The sequence below is a fragment of the Oncorhynchus gorbuscha genome, linkage group LG03, assembly GCF_021184085.1.
Source record: "Oncorhynchus gorbuscha isolate QuinsamMale2020 ecotype Even-year linkage group LG03, OgorEven_v1.0, whole genome shotgun sequence".
NCBI lineage: Eukaryota > Metazoa > Chordata > Actinopteri > Salmoniformes > Salmonidae > Oncorhynchus > Oncorhynchus gorbuscha.
The window spans coordinates 21,347,403-21,366,190 of record NC_060175.1 but is presented as its reverse complement, the minus strand read 5'-3'; the positions used below and the strand labels follow the sequence as shown (position 1 = coordinate 21,366,190).

The 18,788-nt window shown below is 41.3% G+C and overlaps 2 long non-coding RNA genes across 3 annotated transcripts; one reads left to right on the top strand and one right to left on the bottom strand.

Annotated features, from left to right (window-relative positions):
* The first annotated feature begins 1,916 nt into the window (after nucleotides 1–1,916).
* Nucleotides 1,917–9,179, top strand: LOC124027852. 2 transcript variants are annotated; one of them, XR_006837521.1, is made up of 5 exons: nucleotides 1,917–2,858; nucleotides 3,098–3,860; nucleotides 4,019–5,903; nucleotides 8,900–8,942; nucleotides 9,041–9,179. It is a non-coding gene; the product is annotated as an uncharacterized LOC124027852 (long non-coding RNA). The 2 variants fall into 2 exon arrangements; XR_006837520.1 differs by having other exon boundaries at nucleotides 3,098–5,903.
* LOC124027844 lies at nucleotides 4,674–6,422 on the bottom strand. The gene is made up of 3 exons (XR_006837518.1): nucleotides 6,287–6,422; nucleotides 6,130–6,161; nucleotides 4,674–4,808 (listed from the first exon to the last, which is right to left on the bottom strand). It is a non-coding gene; the product is annotated as an uncharacterized LOC124027844 (long non-coding RNA).
* Nucleotides 9,180–18,788: the final 9,609 nt, after the last annotated feature.

The window sequence follows — 18,788 nt, the reverse complement described above, 5'->3', positions numbered from 1 at the left end:
TACCTGGCATGATGACTCCTTGCTGTCCACAGTCCACCTGGCCATGCTGCTGCTCCAGTTTCAACTGTTCTGGCTGCGGCTATGGAATCCTGACCTGTTCACAGGACATGCTACCTGTCCCAGACATGCTGTTCTCAACTCTCTAGAGACAGCAGGAGTGGTAGAGATACTTTTAATGATCGGCTATGAAAAGCCAACTGACATTTACTCCTAAGGTCTGACTTGCTGCACCCTCGACAACTACTGTAATTATTATTATTTGACCATGCTGGTCATTTATGAACATTTGAACATCTTGGCCATGGTCTGTTATAATCTCCACCCGGCACAGCCAGAAGAGGACTGGCCACCCCTCATAGCCTGGTTCCTCTCGAGGTTTGTTCCTAGGTTTTGGCCTTTCTAGGGAGTTTTTCCTAGCCATCGTGCTTCTACACCTGCATTGCTTGCTGTTTGGGGTTTTAGGCTGGGTTTCTGTACAGCACTTTGAGATATCAGCTGATGTACGAAGGGCTATATAAATAAATTTGATTTGATTTTGATTTGATACAAATGCTAATTTATACATTTTTGGGGATCTGTGGTGTTTCGTTTGGGGACTCGTTTAACTGTGCTGGCTCTTAGACGTAGTTACCTAGCATCATGCCATAGCTGTGAAGCTCACGATTATGATTTTTCAACGCCGATACCGATTATTGGAGGACCAAAAAAAGCCTTTATCGATTAATCGGCCAATTTATATATTTGTAATAATGACAATTACAACAATACTGAATGAACACTTTTATTTTAACTTAATACAATAGATGAATAAAATCTATTTAGTCCCAAATAAATAATGAATCATGTTCAATTTGGTTTAAATAATGCAGAAATACAGTGTTACAGATGAAAGTAAAAGTGCAATATGTGCCATGTAAAAAAGCTAACGTTTAAGTTCCTTGCTCAGAACATGAGAACATATGAAAGCTGGTGGTTCATTTTAACATGAGTCGTCAATATTCCCAGTTAAGAAGTTTTAGGTTGCAGTTATAAGAATTATAGGACTACTTCTCTCTATACCATTTGTATTTCATATGCCTGTGCCATTAAACCCCTACAACTCATCCAGAACGCCGCAGCCCGTCTAGTGTTCAACCTTCCCAAGTTCTCTCACGTCACCCCGCTCCTCCGCTCTCTCCACTGGCTTCCAGTTGAAGCTCGCATCCGCTACAAGACCATCGTGCTTGCTTACGGAGCTGTGAGGGGAACGGCACCTCAGTACCTCCAGGCTCTGATCAGGCCCTACACCCAAACAAGGGCACTGCGTTCATCCACCTCTGGCCTGCTCGCCTCCCTACCACTGAGGAAGTACAGTTCCCGCTCAGCCCAGTCAAAACTGTTCGCTGCTCTGGCCCCCCAATGGTGGAACAAACTCCCTCACGATGCCAGGACAGCGGAGTCAATCACCACCTTCCGGAGACACCTGAAACCCCACCTCTTTAAGGAATACCTAGGATAGGATAAAGTAATCCTTCTCACCCCCGCCCCCTTAAAAGATTTAGATGCACTATTGTAAAGTGGCTGTTCCACTGGATGTCATAAGGTGAATGCACCAATTTGTAAGTCGCTCTGGATAAGAGCGTCTGCTAAATGACTTAAATGTAATGTAATGTAAATGAGTTGATAGGCTTGAAGTCAATAAACAGCGCAGTGCTTCAAGTATTGCGAAGAGCTGCTGGCAAACGCAGGAAAGTGCTGTTTGACCACTCAGTCAGACTGCTCTATCAAATATCAAATCATAGACTTAATTATAATATAATAAACACACAGAAATATGAGCCTTAGGTCATTAATATGGTCAAATCCAGAAACTATCATTTCGAAAACAAAACGTTTATTCTTTCAGTGAAATACGGAACCGTTCCGTATTCGAACGGGTGGCATCCATAAGTCTAAATATTGCTGTTACATTGCACAACCTTCAATGTTATGTCATAATTATGTAAAAGTCTGGCAAATTAATTACTGTCTTTGTTAGGATGAGTTTGGGCGGCCCAAACTGCTGCATATACCCTGACTGTGCTTGTACAGAACGCAAGAGAGGTGACACAATTTCCCTAGTTAATATTGCCTGCTAACATGAATTTATTTTAACTAAATATGCAGGTTTAAAATAATATACTTGTGTATTGATTTTAAGAAAGGCATTGATGTTTATGGTTAGGTACACATTGGTGCGATGACAGTGCTTTATTCGCGAATGCGCATGTTATATCGTCACCCGTTTGGCAAAGTAGGCTGTGATACGATGATAAATTAACAGGCACCACATTGATTATATGCAACGCAGGACAAGCTAGTTAAACTAGTATAATAATCAGCCATGTGTAGTTAACTAGTGATTATTTTAAGATTGATTGTTTTTTATAAGATAAGTTTGATGCTGGCTTGCAACTTACATTGGCTCCTTGCTGCACTCGTGGAGTGCAATGTGATCGGTGTCCAAAAATGCAGATTACCGATTGTTAAGAAAACTTGAAGTTGACCTCTAGTCTGTACGGGGGATAATTTGATGTAGGCCTCATTAAACATTGTGTACTTCCTACAAGTTCGTGTTATGCTGTGTTCAGTGTGACACAGTGTGTTCGTGTGGGCTGAATCGTGTTGGCTTGGGCCTGCCTTGCTGTTGCTGTCTACGTACATGCACAAGTGCATGTGTGTGCTATTATTCTATATTTTTTTGAACGTGTGTCATGATACCTTTCCCCTTTCCCAAATCAGGAGAGGCAGTGTGAGCGGACTGACTCTGAAGCTGATCAAGGCATCCGTGACGGAGATGCTGGATACTGTCTGATGACGACTATGTCAACGTGGCCAGGGTGCGTATGTCTGATAATGTGGTACTTTCGTTAAACCTGGGATTGATATTTCATTGGTTATACATTTTTTTAAATGTATTATTTTTGATACATGGATATCAACATAAAACATGTTGCACAACCTTAAACAACACAACAAAACACTATCATATGACGGTTATACATTTGTTAATAATCAACCCCTCCCTTCCTCCCTCTCTAACCCACTGTCTTTATCTCTCTAACCTGCTCTCTCATAGTCTTTCTTCAAACTCTCTTCTGCTCTGTCCTTCTCTCTCCTGCCCTGTTTCAGTTTAATGAGAAGGCAGAGGCAGTGGTCCCTTGCTTCAAACCCCTGGTCCAGGCCAACGTTCGAAACAAGAAGATCTTCAAAGAGACAAGAGTGCAGATCATGCAAGCTAAAGGCACCACAAACTACAAGTCTGGTTTCCACTTTGCCTATGTGGCTCTATAGGAGTAGACAGTGTTATATATGGAATGGGTGATCCTGTTTGGCTTAGTTGGTAAGAGTGTAACAGTTGTTAAAGTACTATGTGAATTTCACCAGGTTCATGTATTAATATGTTGTGTTTATTTGTTATTATGCATGCTTGCATCCTGGGAGAAGGGGAGTGTGTACTTACCTTTTGCCCTGCGTGCTCGTGCTCGAATCATTTTGATGCACTGAGAGGTAGGGACGCTTTTTCTGTCTTCAGAAAAGTTTGATTCTTTTAAGTACAAAGTCAAAACACACAGTGTTTTGTTCATGAATAATGATGCATATTTAGAGGTCACTCAAAAGTGGATGCACTTGTAATTGTACTTTTTAGGATGATCTCAACATTCTGAATTCAACATATAGTTAATAGCTAGTTAAGGTATTAGCAGGCTATTGTATGTGTGAACGATGGCTAAGCTCCTCGAATGATCCCAGTCCCTCCTATTGTGCATCTGTTGTAGAAAGAGGCGACGATTCGCAGAACATATGTGCTCAACAAATGTTTTATTTCGTTTTGGATGCAGGTATGTGGTTTTATCTATGTAAAATATGTTATGTATAATAAGGAGAGAATGTACACATTTTTGTATTCAAAAATCATTGTGATGCACTATGAGAGAAAGAGGCGACGATTTGCGGAACATATGTGCTCTACAAACGTTTTATTTCCTTTTGGATGCAGATGCAGGATGCAGAGAGTGAGTTCTGCTTGATTAAAACTACCTGATCTGCAAAGTCCACGTCTATAGTCTCAATCAACCTCACACAACGCAGAGTTAAATGTGTGCTTCTAGACCCGGATTCATCGTTGATCGACGTCAGCTCAATCACCGCTGCGCTGCTGCTCTAGAGACAAATTATATCATTGAGGTACTCTTGCCGCCTTGTGGCAAAAAGCGGAACTACAGTATTTTTCCTGTTTATTTTATTTCTGACAACGATGTATTGAGAGCGCTGTTTATAGTTAACCAACATAGAAGTGTGTTCATCAACAGACATTTTAACGTAACATTAGTGGTTTTACAATGGTGATGAACCCAATTCACTGCTGGGAGGGGGAGGTTTTTCTCATACTCTGATCAAACCCCTGTAAAGTGTGTAGGTGCAGGAGGTTCCTCCATGTTCTGCTCCATAAAATTTTGGGATGAAAGCCCTTCATCCTTTGTTAATCCAAATGCCCCTGTAGATGGTCTAGCTGAGCTGGTCACTCAGCTAGCCCGGGAAATAGGGAGCTCCATTAGGGAATAACTACAGAGTGGCAGGTCCAGGATTTATGAGCCACCAGTAAGTACAGAAAAGATAAGTGATCATCATTCAGAGTCAGTAGGATATGTAGATCTCAGTCAAATTAAGTTTATCATGCAATCAGACATAAAGGAACCACCTACATATAGAGTAGATGGTACAGACAAATGCTCCATTCATGAATGGGAGGAGTTGATGGAGAATATACTTGAGTAGGAAGGGATGTCCTGTTGGGGAACAATCACATGAGATGATTAGTCGATTATCTGGCAAAGCAAGAGACATGGTAAAGATACATTTACCCAATGAGACAACAGTTGATCCTACAGAGAAGCCAGAGATTGTATTTGACATTCTGAAACAGAATGTCAGCGAATTGGCCTATTCATGCATGCCCTTGGCTGATTTTTACAATACTAAACCTATACCCGTAGAGCCTGTTATGGAGTATTGGGTTTGATTGAACAAGGCCGTAGATGTCGCTGACGAGGGCCTTAACCTCTCTAGGATAGGGGACGCTAGCGTCTCACTTGGCCAAAAGCCAGGGAAAATGTAGCGGGCAAATTCAAATAAAATGATATCAGAATCAAACTTTCATTCAATCACACATGTAAGATACTAAATTAAAGCTTCACTCGTTGTGAATCCAGCCAACATGTCAGATTTTTAACTTGTTATGGAAGCGGTCCCGAGGTCGGCGAAAGCATAAGAAGCTATTATCTGATGATAGCACAACAGTAAACGAAGAGAGTAGCATATTTCAACCCTGCAGGCGCTACACAAAACGCATAAATAAAATATAAATCATGCCTTTGACGAGCTTCTTTTGTTGGCACTCCAATATGTCCCATAAACATCACAATTGGTCCTTTTGTTTGTCAATGTATCTGTTTTACTTCTGAAGATCAGTTTAGCACCGACTGAAAAACCCGATTCAAATTCAACACAAACCTTCAAATAGGTATGTAATGACACATTATATCAACTCTTTATAGTGTTTTATTTACATTTTAGAGGTGATAATGTGATAAGATGGACAGATCGAGTGGGAAAAAAAGCAGTTTCCCCACACGACATCTCCCTCTCACTATCACGCAAATAGGTTTTGATTCCCCACCGGCCATTTTTTAAAAGACCCGACGGAGCTCATTGCCTTCTTGATTCATGCAGAGATGGGCATCATGAAGGTCTCATCAATGATTTTTTGGAAAAGAGGAGACATTGTTCTTTACAATGGTATTGATATTACAGTTGATATGGAAGTACTACTTTTTTGGGCGCTAAAATAAAGTCAATTGTACGGACCGGCGCAATGTACAAAAGTGAGTTATTTTACGTTATTTTATTATCCTTTATCTTTAAAATGCCACGTACATTCCCAACATTTTTTTACGTTTCCAAAATGACTGGTTAATTTAGAGTTTCCGGAAATATCCCGCATTCCAAGAAACTTGCAAGGAACCGCATTCACAAGAAACTGCCTGCATAGGAACAATAGAAGAGAATGTTACACATTTCCATTTTGTACAAATTACAGGGAGAACTTACATTCATCGCAGTGTAAAGATTTTCCTCTTGCACTACAAAATAAAATAAAAATGCTTTAGTAATTGAATAAATAACCACAATATAACAGTATAATGAACAAGTGGTCCTTTACCAATATTTGTAATCAGCAGGATAAATGGTAATCACAATGACTTACCTTGTTAGAATTAGCTCCTCCTGAGACGGATTCTGATACAGTTGTGAAAAAGGATTGCAGCTTCATGTGCAGTATATAGCCTATAGTAAAACGTGAAATTGACTGGTGCAGTTACTTTCACTTTCCAGTGTTAGATATGTATGTATCAAGTGACGAGGGTTGTCTAGCTCTCCTATTTCTATACCCATTTCTTGTAAATGGAACCATTACAGGAATAAAGGGGCCATAATTTCACTTTCAATATGGCTCTGTTTTAGACAGGAGAGAACGACTGCCCCATCTCATTAAGGATCTCAAGTTGAAGGCCGACCAAAATACTGAAGGTGGTTGTATCCAGAAAGCAGGATACTCCATTATAGTCAATAGGCAAATTGCAATCTTTGTGGTCAATATTTGTTTCAGAAGACAATCAAGGTTACAATACTTGTGAATCTTTTGGGTAAGTCTCTAAGAGCTTTACACTGCTAGATTGTACAATATTTACACATGATTATTTTAAAAATTCTTCAAGGTCTGTTGATTGTACAATTGTTTGTTGATCATTGCTAGACAGCCATTTTCAAGTCTAGCCATAGAATGTCGATGCCAATTTCAGTCAAAACTGTAAATTGGCCACTCAGGAACATTCAATGTTGTCTTGGTAAGCAAGTCCAGGCTACATTGGGCCTTGTGAACCAGGCCTTCCTGTAGAATTTTGCCTGTGCTTAGCTTTATTCCGTTTCACAAATTCACAACTCGACTGGGGGACCTTACAGATAATTGTACGTGTGGGGTACAGAGATGAGGTAGTCATTAAAAAAATAATTTTAAACACTATAATTGCACACACATTGAGTCCATGCAACTTATGTGACTTGTTAAGCACATTTTGACTCAACTTACCTAGGCTTGCCATAAAGGGCTTGAATACTTGACTCAATACATTTCAGCTTTTAATTCATTTGAAATTTTAAAAAGCATAATTCCACTGACATTATGGGATATTGTGTGTAGGCCAGTGACAAAATCTCAAATGAATCAGTTTTAAATTCATGTGGTAACATAAAAAATTGTGGAAAAACATTGTGGTGTGAATCATTTCTGAATGGATGATATTACTCCAGATGCATGTCCTTGAACCATTTTTTTAATCACAAGAAATGAGGATAATTGAGTTGCTATCGGCAGCCTTCACTAATTACCACAGTCAGTCATAAACCCTGTCTATTTCTATAATCTCGTTTTAAAGATCTGATTTTAGACCGAACCACACTGCTAACCTTAATCCCAACTTTTGTTAAGTTCCCACAAGACAAACTCAAAATGTTGCTCATAACAAAGGGAACTAACAAAGAAAATGACTGACAACCAAAACAGAACAGAAAGCGGTTCAAAAGAGGTTCTGGAAGGCACCCATGTGGGTGAAAGTTGGTATAGCCACTAGTAAGAGGTTCTAAAAGACACCCACCATGGATGCCCACTAGGTTTGCCTAAGAAAAAAACTAACTAATAGAAAAGCGCACAACTTGGGATAAGGAGTAAATACAATATGGAGCTAAACAAAAACCGGTGAAACTCCACAAATCATGCTTCTTTCAAACTTAAAAGGTTGCGATCAAACTCGCACCTCAGCTGACATCAAGTGTAGCTCTCCCAACATCTCTCAAGCTCACTTGGAGCACTGGGCCAGCCAGTCTTAAATAGCACAGGTGAAACACCTTCCGACTAATGAGATGGACAAGCCAGCACAGGTGTAACACATAGTTACTAACGAGGTGACACCAATCGGTGCGCCTTACGTGCTAACATGCTTCCTCAAAAAATAAATAGAAAAACCCAAACTTGTAACACTAACCCTAACCTTATGAGTTGTGTTATAGTATATGCTCCACGTTCTGTCCCTAACTAGGGGGTGTTTCGATACATTTTTTTGTTTTATAATGGTTACATGTTCAGTACACACCCCTGCATTCTATATTATTAAGTAGGCTGTTGGTCTTTGAGGTCCGTTATGTCAATTTGCCTTTATACATCTCATTGACCTACTGTAAACTCCCTCAGTTGTAAACATCTACAATAATCATTAGACGTACACGTCAGAGTTATCATACCCCGTGTCGGGGTTTGTACAGAGTTGGTTAAATCCGCTCTTTTGCGCCCCACTTACATGGCTAATAATCTCCAAGCTGCTCAGCTGTGGTAACATAGTGTTAAAGTATATGCTCCACGTTCTGTCCCTAACTAGAGAAAGTACGGAATGAGTTTACAGGGCCGTGGTGGGCATTTTGTATGTAACACCCTGTATATTTGGTTTAGAGAACAAAGGCAGTGAATACAAACAACAGGAGGGGATGTCGAGCCATTCTGTCTACAACCGGGGTGGGGGGCACCGGGCGCTGATTAGAGATATCAATGTTTAACCCCGGGGGGTCGGCATATATCTCGACATGCCTTATGCATGATAGTGCACACCTTGGTTTCAAACGATTCTCTACAGATAGAATGGGGCTACATGCTTGGGCCCCTGTTGAACAAACCCTTTGTTTTTGAAACGCACACACACACTCCTGCTGCTCTGTCACACACACACTCATGCACACACGCTGATTTTCCATGTCTTTTTCTTCGTGACAGACCGGGGTGATGTTTGGAAAGGACATTTTCCTATCATTAAAGGGTGAGATACATTTTTAAAACCACTGATTTAATTCAAAATATTTATTACCTACATTTTAACACATGTTATAATTCCAAAATGTTTACTATTTCTTACAGATAAATGGTCCGGTTAGCCCTGACCATTATCCGTTTCGAATTCACCAACTCAAAGACGCTTGCCCGCTCCATCATAACTTCGTACGTTTTCCCTCCCTGTTTAGATCAAACGTCCTGCCTGTAAATCCTGGGTATGCCCACATCATTAATAAGATGTGTAGAAAACTGTTTAGCCATAGTTAAATGCCTTTCATAAAGAGGCTGTCATGATTGCATATGCCTCATGTTTAACACGTATTGCTTGTTACAGAATACTACTGTTGTACATTTAATATCCCCTAGCAGATTTCGTTCCATTTGCACAAATTCTGTCATGTTACTGTGGTCTTTTTAAATGTTAATAAATATGTGTGTAAAGTGTACATGTTTGTTTCATTGTAGATTTGTTTAAGCCCTCCTAGAAACACCTAATTTCATCCCACAGCATTAATTAATAAGCTGTGTAGAAGCTATTGAGCCATAAGTAAAGGCCTTTCATAAAGCGGCTGTCATGATAAACCAGAATCTGAAATTACCTTTAGGATCTTTTCTTTGGGGTTCTAATCTCCCCAGGTGTACATGCACTGAAAATCCTTAGGCTGGAGCCATCTGGAAGCTCTGTGCCTGTACATATAAAGATAACTAAATAGGAAACTAGGCTGAGAAACATTATTTAGATGGCTGTTTAATTGTTGTTTAAAGCCTGAAATGGACACAATGCCAAGGGACCTAGACATCAATCACCATGACTACTTCAAAGGATGCCAAATAGATATAAAATAACACACACCCTCTAACATGTGACCACAGGAACAGGATGGACCACAGGAACAGGATGGATGGGCCGGAGGCCCATATTTGGACATGCACACGTCATCATGACGCAGGGTCATAAATCAATTACTGTGACACATGCCGTCTACTTTAATCTCTCTCCTGAGTGTACAAAACATTAGGAACACCTGCTCTTTCCATGACCGAGTAACCAGGTGAATCCAGGTGAAAGCTGTGATCCCGTATTGATGTCACTTGATAAATCCACTTCAATCAGTGTAGATCAAATCAAATCACATTTTATTTGTCACATACACATGGTTAGCAGATGTTAGCGCGAGTGTAGCGAAATGCTTGTGCTTCTAGTTCCGACAATGCAGTAATAACCAACAAGTAATCTAGCTAACAATTCCAAAACTACTACCTTATAGACACAAGTGTAAGGGGATAAAGAATATGTACATAAAGATATATGAATGAGTGATGGTACAGAGCGGCATAGGCAAGATACAGTAGATGGTATTGAGTACAGTATATACATATGAGATGAGTATGTAAACAAAGTGGCATAGTTAAAGTGGCTAGTGATACATGTATTACATAAGGATGCAGTAGATGATATAGAGTACAGTATATACGTATACATATGAGATGAATAATGTAGGGTATGTAAACATTATATTAGGTAGCATTGTTTAAAGTGGCTAGTGATATATTTTACATAATTTCCCATCAATTCCCATTATTAAAGTGGCTGGAGTTGAGTCAGTGTGTTGGCAGCAGCCACTCAATGTTAGTGGTGGCTGTTTAACAGTCTGATGGCCTTGAGATAGAAGCTGTTTTTCAGTCTCTCGGTCCCAGCTTTGATGCACATGTACTGACCTGTACCTCGCCTTCTGGATGATAGCGGGGTGAACAGGCAGTGGCTCGGGTGGTTGCTGTCCTTGATGATCTTTATGGCCTTCCTGTGACATCGGGTGGTGTAGGTGTCCTGGAGGGCAGGTAGTTTTCCCCCGGTGATGCGTTGTGCAGACCTCCCTACCCTCTGGAGAGCCTTACGGTTGTGGGCAGAGCAGTTACCGTACCAGGCGTTGATACAGCCCGACAGGATGCTCTCGATTGTGCATCTGTAGAAGTTTGTGAGTGCTTTTGGTGACAAGCCAAATTTCTTCAGTCTCCTGAGGTTGAAGAGGCGCTACTGCGCCTTCTTCACGATGCTGTCTGTGTGGGTGGACCAATTCAGTTGGTCTGTGATGTGTATGCCGAGGAACTTAAAACTTACTACCTTCTCCACTACTGTTCCATCGATGTGGATAGGGGGGTGTTCCCTCTGCTGTTTCCTGAAGTCCACAATCATCTCCTCAGTTTTGTTGACGTTGAGTGTGAGGTTATTTTCCTGACACCACACTCCGAGGGCCCTCACCTCCTCCCTGTAGGCCATCTCGTCGTTGTTGGTAATCAAGCCTTCCACTGTTGTGTCGTCCGCAAACTTGATGATTGAGTTGGAGGCGTGCGTGGCCACGCAGTCGTGGGTGAGCAGGGAGTACAGGAGAGGGCTCAGAACGCACCCTTGTGGGGCCCCAGTGTTGAGGATCAGCGGGGTGGAGATGTCGTTGCCTACCCTCACCACCTGGGGCGGCCCGTCAGGAAGTCCAGTACCCAGTTGTACAGGGCGGGGTCGAGACCCAGGGTCTCGAGCTTGATGACGAGCTTGGAGGGCACTATGGTGTTAAATGCCGAGATGTAGTCGATGAACAGCATTCTCACATAGGTATTCCTCTTGTCGAGATGGGTTAGGGCAGTGTGCAGTGTGGTTGAGATTGCATCGTCTGTGGACCTATTTGGGCGGTAAGCAAATTGGAGTGGGTCTAGGGTGTCAGGTAGGGTGGAGGTGATATGTGCCTTGACTAGTCTCTCAAAGCACTTCATGATGACGGAAGTGAGTGCTACGGGGCGGTAGTCGTTTAGCTCAGTTACCTTAGCTTTCTTGGGAACAGGAACAATGGTGGCCCTCTTGAAGCATGTGGGAACAACAGACTGGGATAGGGATTGATTTAATATGTCCGTAAACACACCAGCCATCTGGTCTGCGCATGCTCTGAGGGCGCGGCTGGGGATGCCATCTGGGCCTGCAGCCTTGCGAGGGTTGACACGTTTAAATGTTTTCCTCACGTAGGCTGCAGTGAAGGAGAGTCCGAATGTTTTAGTTGCGGGCAGTGTCAGTGGCACTGTATTGTCGCCATCAATCCACGGTTTCTGGTTTGGGAATGTTTTAATCGTTGCTATGGGAACGACATATTCAACGCACGTTCTAATGAACTCGCACACCGAATCAGCGTATTCGTCAATGTTGTTGTCTGACGCAATACGGAACATATCCCAGTCCACGTGATGGAAGCAGTCTTGGAGTGTGGAATCAGATTGGTCGGACCAGCGTTGAACAGACCTCAGCGCGGGACAAACAACAAAATGGAGTCGTGGTTAGCTTTTCCGAAAGGGTTGGAGGCAGGTTAAATAAGGATGTTTAAGCCTTGAGAGAATTGAGACATGGATTGTGTATATACACACAGTTCATACACGTAATGTTAAATGTGAAATGGAATTCTGAGAAAACAGTAACGTTACACACACGTCATACACGTAAGTTAATTTTAGCTAGCAAGCCAGCCATCTAACCTCAGCTAACGTTAGCTAGCTAACAGCAAGCTTTAACTTGGGGTCTTTTGTTTAGACATGTAACGTCAACTTTTTCCCACTGACCTTTGTCGATAGCGCCTGATAAATTCAGGGCAGCAATGTTATTAAGAGCAAAAGCAACATATTTTCAGTTCTCTATGGCTAACTTTATATCTTTAAAAAAACTGCAGTAGAAAGGATTATCTTCACATAACGATCAGTTAATTTTATAGTGTCACAAACCGGCTCAAAGTGAGTAACAAAAAGGGAGACAACGTGGAGGTAAGGGGTAACAAAATATATTTATTAACTAAAGTAAACTAAATATAATTAACAATGGTGTGTGTAGTCAGCAATCAGTAGCGTAAGTGAGTGGTTGCGTGCTTAAAATGTGATAATGAAGGGTGTTGAAAGGTGCCAACGCAAACAACCAAAAATGCCACAACCAAAATCTGTGTCTGCATGGGGAAGAGGTGCATTTATCCTGGGACACCCGAGGCCAGGTGTGCCCATTTCGCTGATGACCCTCCCAGCTCCGCCCACCGACATTCTATTAAGACAAACAAGAGTGAAGAGAATATGGAATATGGCAGACAGTGTTGGAGGGTCATCACAATTGACAAAAGATGCTACACCACAGACCAATCTGAAACTCATCTCTTGGCACGTCCAACCCACTCATTATCTCAGCCAATCATGGGTAGTGGGAAGGTTCCTGGCATTTACTTTGGCTAAACCAACTAGGCTCGTAATTGAACAACTTTATTCGTATTTACAGATGGTATACAAGTTTGTTATTAAGGCATATGAAAGTTCACATGTTCAAGAAGGCATTTTTGCCAAACAGTTCTCCTGTGAAGTCTTGACTTGCGACATACGCCTAGTTTCCTGAATCGGGTCAAATTTTACTTTAACACCCATTTAATTATAACCTGCTAAAATTGCATTCCACCGGTTTTTGCTTTCAAGTAGGGAATTAACAAGGGAAATCGACAGATCAATAACATTACATTGCTATACTGACCAACAAAAACTCACATTACGTTGTCAAAAAACATCAGAATATCGGTCTTCAATCATTTGGCCGCTGGTTTTATCGTTTAATTCCGGTTAGGGTTAAGTTAGTGAGCAGCTAGCTAACGTCTGCCAACTTTTGGCTAGCTCTAATAGTACATCAACTGGCTGCGGCAGCTACTAGCTAGCTGGTTCATTCCTTTCAGACAGAACTTCAGTCGAGAGGGGATGGAACATGTAATGCATTAGCTAACGTTACATGTCAGTTACACTACTAACTCAGCACTGGGAATAAATACTTTTTTACTGTTAAGTCAAACAGCAATTACCATGCCAGCTACACCAGTGAAAGTTGCATCCTTGCATTTCTTTGATATAAAGTGAATGGGGTTAGTTGTACGTTAGATACAGAACCTAGAGTGTACTGCTTATTGCATGTCATTCCAATTGGCTAAGATAAACACGTTCATGTTCTTTATCTTATGTAAACTACCCTGGAATTCATGTATTTGCATATTTATTTGTGTAAATCCAACTACAAGATTGTCACTGCGTGTATTCAACTGAATATTGAATACAACTGAGATTGATTCAGCTGAATGTGTTACTGTACATGGGGCTACAGTTATATCCATATGTAACTGGTGCTTTCCTCAGCAGCTGCTTGACCTACGGCTGAATGTCCTACTGTAAAACATGGGGGTACTGTGATATCTCTACAGCAGGGTTCCCCAACTGGCGACCCGCGGTCCGTGTTTGGCCCGCAGGTGATTTTATTCGTTTTGTGAGCAAAAGCCCCAAAAAATACAAATAAAATAAACAATTACTTTTATTTGTATTTTTATTGTTGGACATTAAAGACTGTAAAAACACTAGCAACTCAGCTCTTAAGTTATTTTAGTTTAGGAAATCTGTTCCAAAATATTCCCATGCATAATTGAGATACTGTATACAGTATGTGATCATATACAAATGTAATCAAGGTTGGAGATTATTCTGTTTTAGTTTGAGCTTCTTGCGGTCAATTTGCATTTGTCAAATTATTTTAAATTATTTTCCGGCCCCCTAACCATCCACTCAAGAAAAAAAATCAGTTTTATGATCCCTGCTCTACGGTACAGTATGTAACCAACTGGTGTTTTCCTCAGCAGCTGCTTGACCTACCAGAGCCTGTAACACTGGACTTCCTGGATGCTGAATTGGAGGACAGCTCCAAACAGGGAGTGAGTATAACAGATGTCTCCTTCCTTTCACCACTGTTTGGAGGATGGAAATATGTTGCGAGTGGATGTACATGTGCAGGTAGCCTAGTAAATGAGCCCTTTGAAGTGATTGTTGACAATCTGATGAAAACATCATGACTGGTTGTGTTTATGCCATACTAAAATATGACATATGCAGTGTGCCATATTCTGCAGTCAGGGGTGAAAGTAAGGCTGTATGGTCCAGTAAATAAATAGTTGGCGTACACCATATCAGTAAAACGTGAGCCTATCACAATAATTCAAACAAAATGTCATAAACTGTAGGCTATTACACAACTTTATATCATCACTCCATGTCAGAGGCATAAAATATTAGTGAATGGACTTGAATGGGTGGTAGGCCTGTAGCCTACACTCCAAAATGCAATGTGGTTCGACGATACCACTGAAATTTTGCCAAGGCATCGATGAGTGGCTGACACCGAGACACCCGAGGGCAATAGTGGACGCTTAAATTTTGGCCTAATGACAGTCGCAAAATGTCAATACACCTTTGGGTGTTTTGTGTAACAGATGTCTCCTTCCTTTCACCACTGTTTGGAGGATGGAAATATGTTGCGAGTGGATGTACATGTGCAGGTAGCCTAGTAAATGAGCCCTTTGAAGTGATTGTTGACAATCTGATGAAAACATCATGACTGGTTGTGTTTATGCCATACTAAAATGTAATACATTTTAAAAGTTAAAGAGATCCTATTGAATTAATAGGGATTATATACAGTGCATTCGGAAAGTATTCAGACCCCTTGACTTTTTCCACATTTTGTTATGTTACAGCCTTATTCTAAAATGGATGAAACAAAACATTTCCTCATCAATCTACACACAATACCCCATAATGACAAAGAAAAAAATGTTTTTTGACATTTTTGCAAATGTGTTATTTAAATAAATAAATAAACTTATTTACATACGTTTTCAGACCCTTTGCTATGAGAAATTGAGCTCAGGTGCATCCTGTTTCCATTGATCATCCTTGAGATGTTTCTACAACTTGATTGAAGTCCACCTGTGGTAAATTCAATTGATTGGACATGATTTGGAAAGGCACACACCTGTCTACAGTTGACAGGTGTTGAGGCACAGATCTGGGGAAGGGTACCAAAACATTTCTGCAGAATTGAAGGTCCCCAAGAATACAGTGGCTTCCATCATTCTTAAATGGAACCACCAAGACTCTTCCTAGAGTTGGCCGCCTGGTCAGGGCCTTGGTCAGGGCCTTCTCGGGGGAGAAGGGCCTTGGTCAGGGAGGTAACCAAGAACCCGATGGTCACTCTGGCAGAGCTCCAGGGTTCCTCCAAGGGGATGGGAGAACCTTCCAGAAGGACAACCATCTCTGCAGCACTCCACCAATCGGGCCTGTATGGTAGAGTGGCCAGATGGAAGCCACTCCTCAGTAAAAAGTACATGACAGGCCGCTTGGAGTTTGCCAAAAGGCACCAAACAAGATTATCTGGTCTGATGAAACCAAGACTGAACTCTTTGGCCTGAATGCCAAGCATCACATTTGGAGGAAACTTGGCACCATCCCTACGATGAAAACCTGCTCTAGAGCACTCAGGACCTCTGACTGGGGCAGAGGTTCACCTTCTAACAGGACAACGACCCTATGCACACAGCCAGGACAATGCAGGTGTGGTTTCTGGACAAGTCTCTGAATGTCCTTGAGTGGCCCAACCAGAGCCCGAACTTTAATCCGTTCGAACATCTCTGGACACACCTGAAAATAGCAGTGCAGCGACGCTCCCCATCCAACCTGACAGAGCTTGAGAATATCTGCAGAGAATAATGTTTTTGCGTTGTCATTATGGGGTATTGTTTGTAGATTGATGAGGGGGAAAAAACAATTTAATCAATTGACTGTAGTTATCACATAAATTATGAGTTCATGCCAATGGAAAATATGTGTGAAAATGTGTTATGCATCCATATCTAAGTTAGGATTTAGCTCACCTATTCTATATGCAGAAGTAACAAGAGTTGTCGATACAGTTACAATACAATTGTACTTATCCACTTAATAATATGGTTAAAAGGTGGAATATTGCTATACTGTGCACTAAATGCACCATTAAAGTACACAAATTAAGTAGAATCTAAGAATGCTTTTTTAAGTGGCACCATATTCTCTATACGGTCCTGGTCAAATGTATTGCACCATAAATTAGAGTAGGGTGTCATTTGGAACACAGGCTAAAATGTTGTACTGCTAGACCAGTGTAGGTAACATACTGTCACCATGGAGATGACTCTGTGTAGGTAATATACTGTCACTGTGGAGATGCAACAGCATATGTAACAAACTGTCACCGTGGAGATGCAACAGCATATGTAACAAACTGTCACCATGGAGATGCAACAGCATAGGTAACATACTGTCACCATGGAAATGCAACAGCATAGGTAACAAACTGTCACCATGGAAATGCAACAGCCTAGGTAACATACTGTCACCATGGAAATGCAACAGCATAGGTAACATACTGTCACCATGGAAATGCAACAGCCTAGGTAACATACTGTCACCATGGAAATGCAACAGCATAGGTAACATACTGTCACCATGGAAATGCAACAACATAGGTAACATACTGTCACCATGGAAATGCAACAGCCTAGGTAACATACTGTCACCATGGTGATGCAACAGAATAGGTAACATACTGTCACCATGGAAATGCAACAGCATAGGTAACATACTGTCACCATGGAAATGCAACAGCCTAGATAACATACTGTCACCATGGAAATGCAACAGCCTAGGTAACATACTGTCACCATGGAAATGCAACAGCCTAGGTAACATACTGTCACCATGGAAATGCAACAGCATAGGTAACATACTGTCACCATGGAAATGCAACAGCATAGGTAACGTACTGTCACCATGGAAATGCAACAGCCTAGGTAACATACTGTCACCATGGAAATGCAACAGCATAGGTAACATACTGTCACCATGGAAATGCAACAGCATAGGCAACATACTGTCACCATGGAAATGCAACTGCATAGGTAACATACTGTCACCATGGAAATGCAACAGCCTAGGTAACATACTGTCACCATGGAAATGCAACAGCCTAGGTAACATACTGTCACCATGGAAATGCAACAGCATAGGTAACATACTGTCACCATGGAAATGCAACAGCATAGATAACATACTGTCACCATGGAAATGCAACAGCATAGGTAACATACTGTCACCATGGAAATGCAACAGCATAGGTAACATACTGTCACCATGGAAATGCAACAGCATAGGTAACATACTGTCACCATGGAAATGCAACAGCATAGGTAACATACTGTCACCATGGAAATGCAACAGCATAGGTAACATACTGTCACCATGGAAATGCAACAGCCTAGGTAACATACTGTCACCATGGAAATGCAACAGCCTAGGTAACATACTGTCACCATGGAAATGCAACAGCCTAGGTAACATACTGTCACCATGGAAATGCAACAGCCTAGGTAACATACTGTCACCATGGAAATGCAACAGCCTAGGTAACATACTGTCACCATGGAAATGCAACAGCCTAGGTAACATACTGTCACCATGGAAATGCAACAGCATAGGTAACATACTGTCACCATGGAAATGCAACAGCCTAGGTAACATATTATCACCATGGAAATGCAACAGCCTAGGTAACATATTATCATCATGGTGATGCAACAGATGATTGATGGCAGACCGGGTGATATGCAGATTAAGACGCTTGTTAAGTCAAATGATGAAATAAGTGATGTGTGTGTTTATTCGCTCATTGCTTCACAAATAGACAATATATCAAGTATACTTTACTTCACATTCTTAATTTATATGAGGGTAAACTAACGTTAATATATGACTTTTCCCACTTCATTGCAGCGATACATAGATGTAGCACTTCGAGGTTACACCTGGACCCTCATCAATGATACCGACTACAGGTGAGGAGGGAGGAGGAGGGGACTGACGGATAGAGGATTAGTAATGGTAACCATAGTAATAGGATATAAACTGCTGAAGATGACAGGTTTGA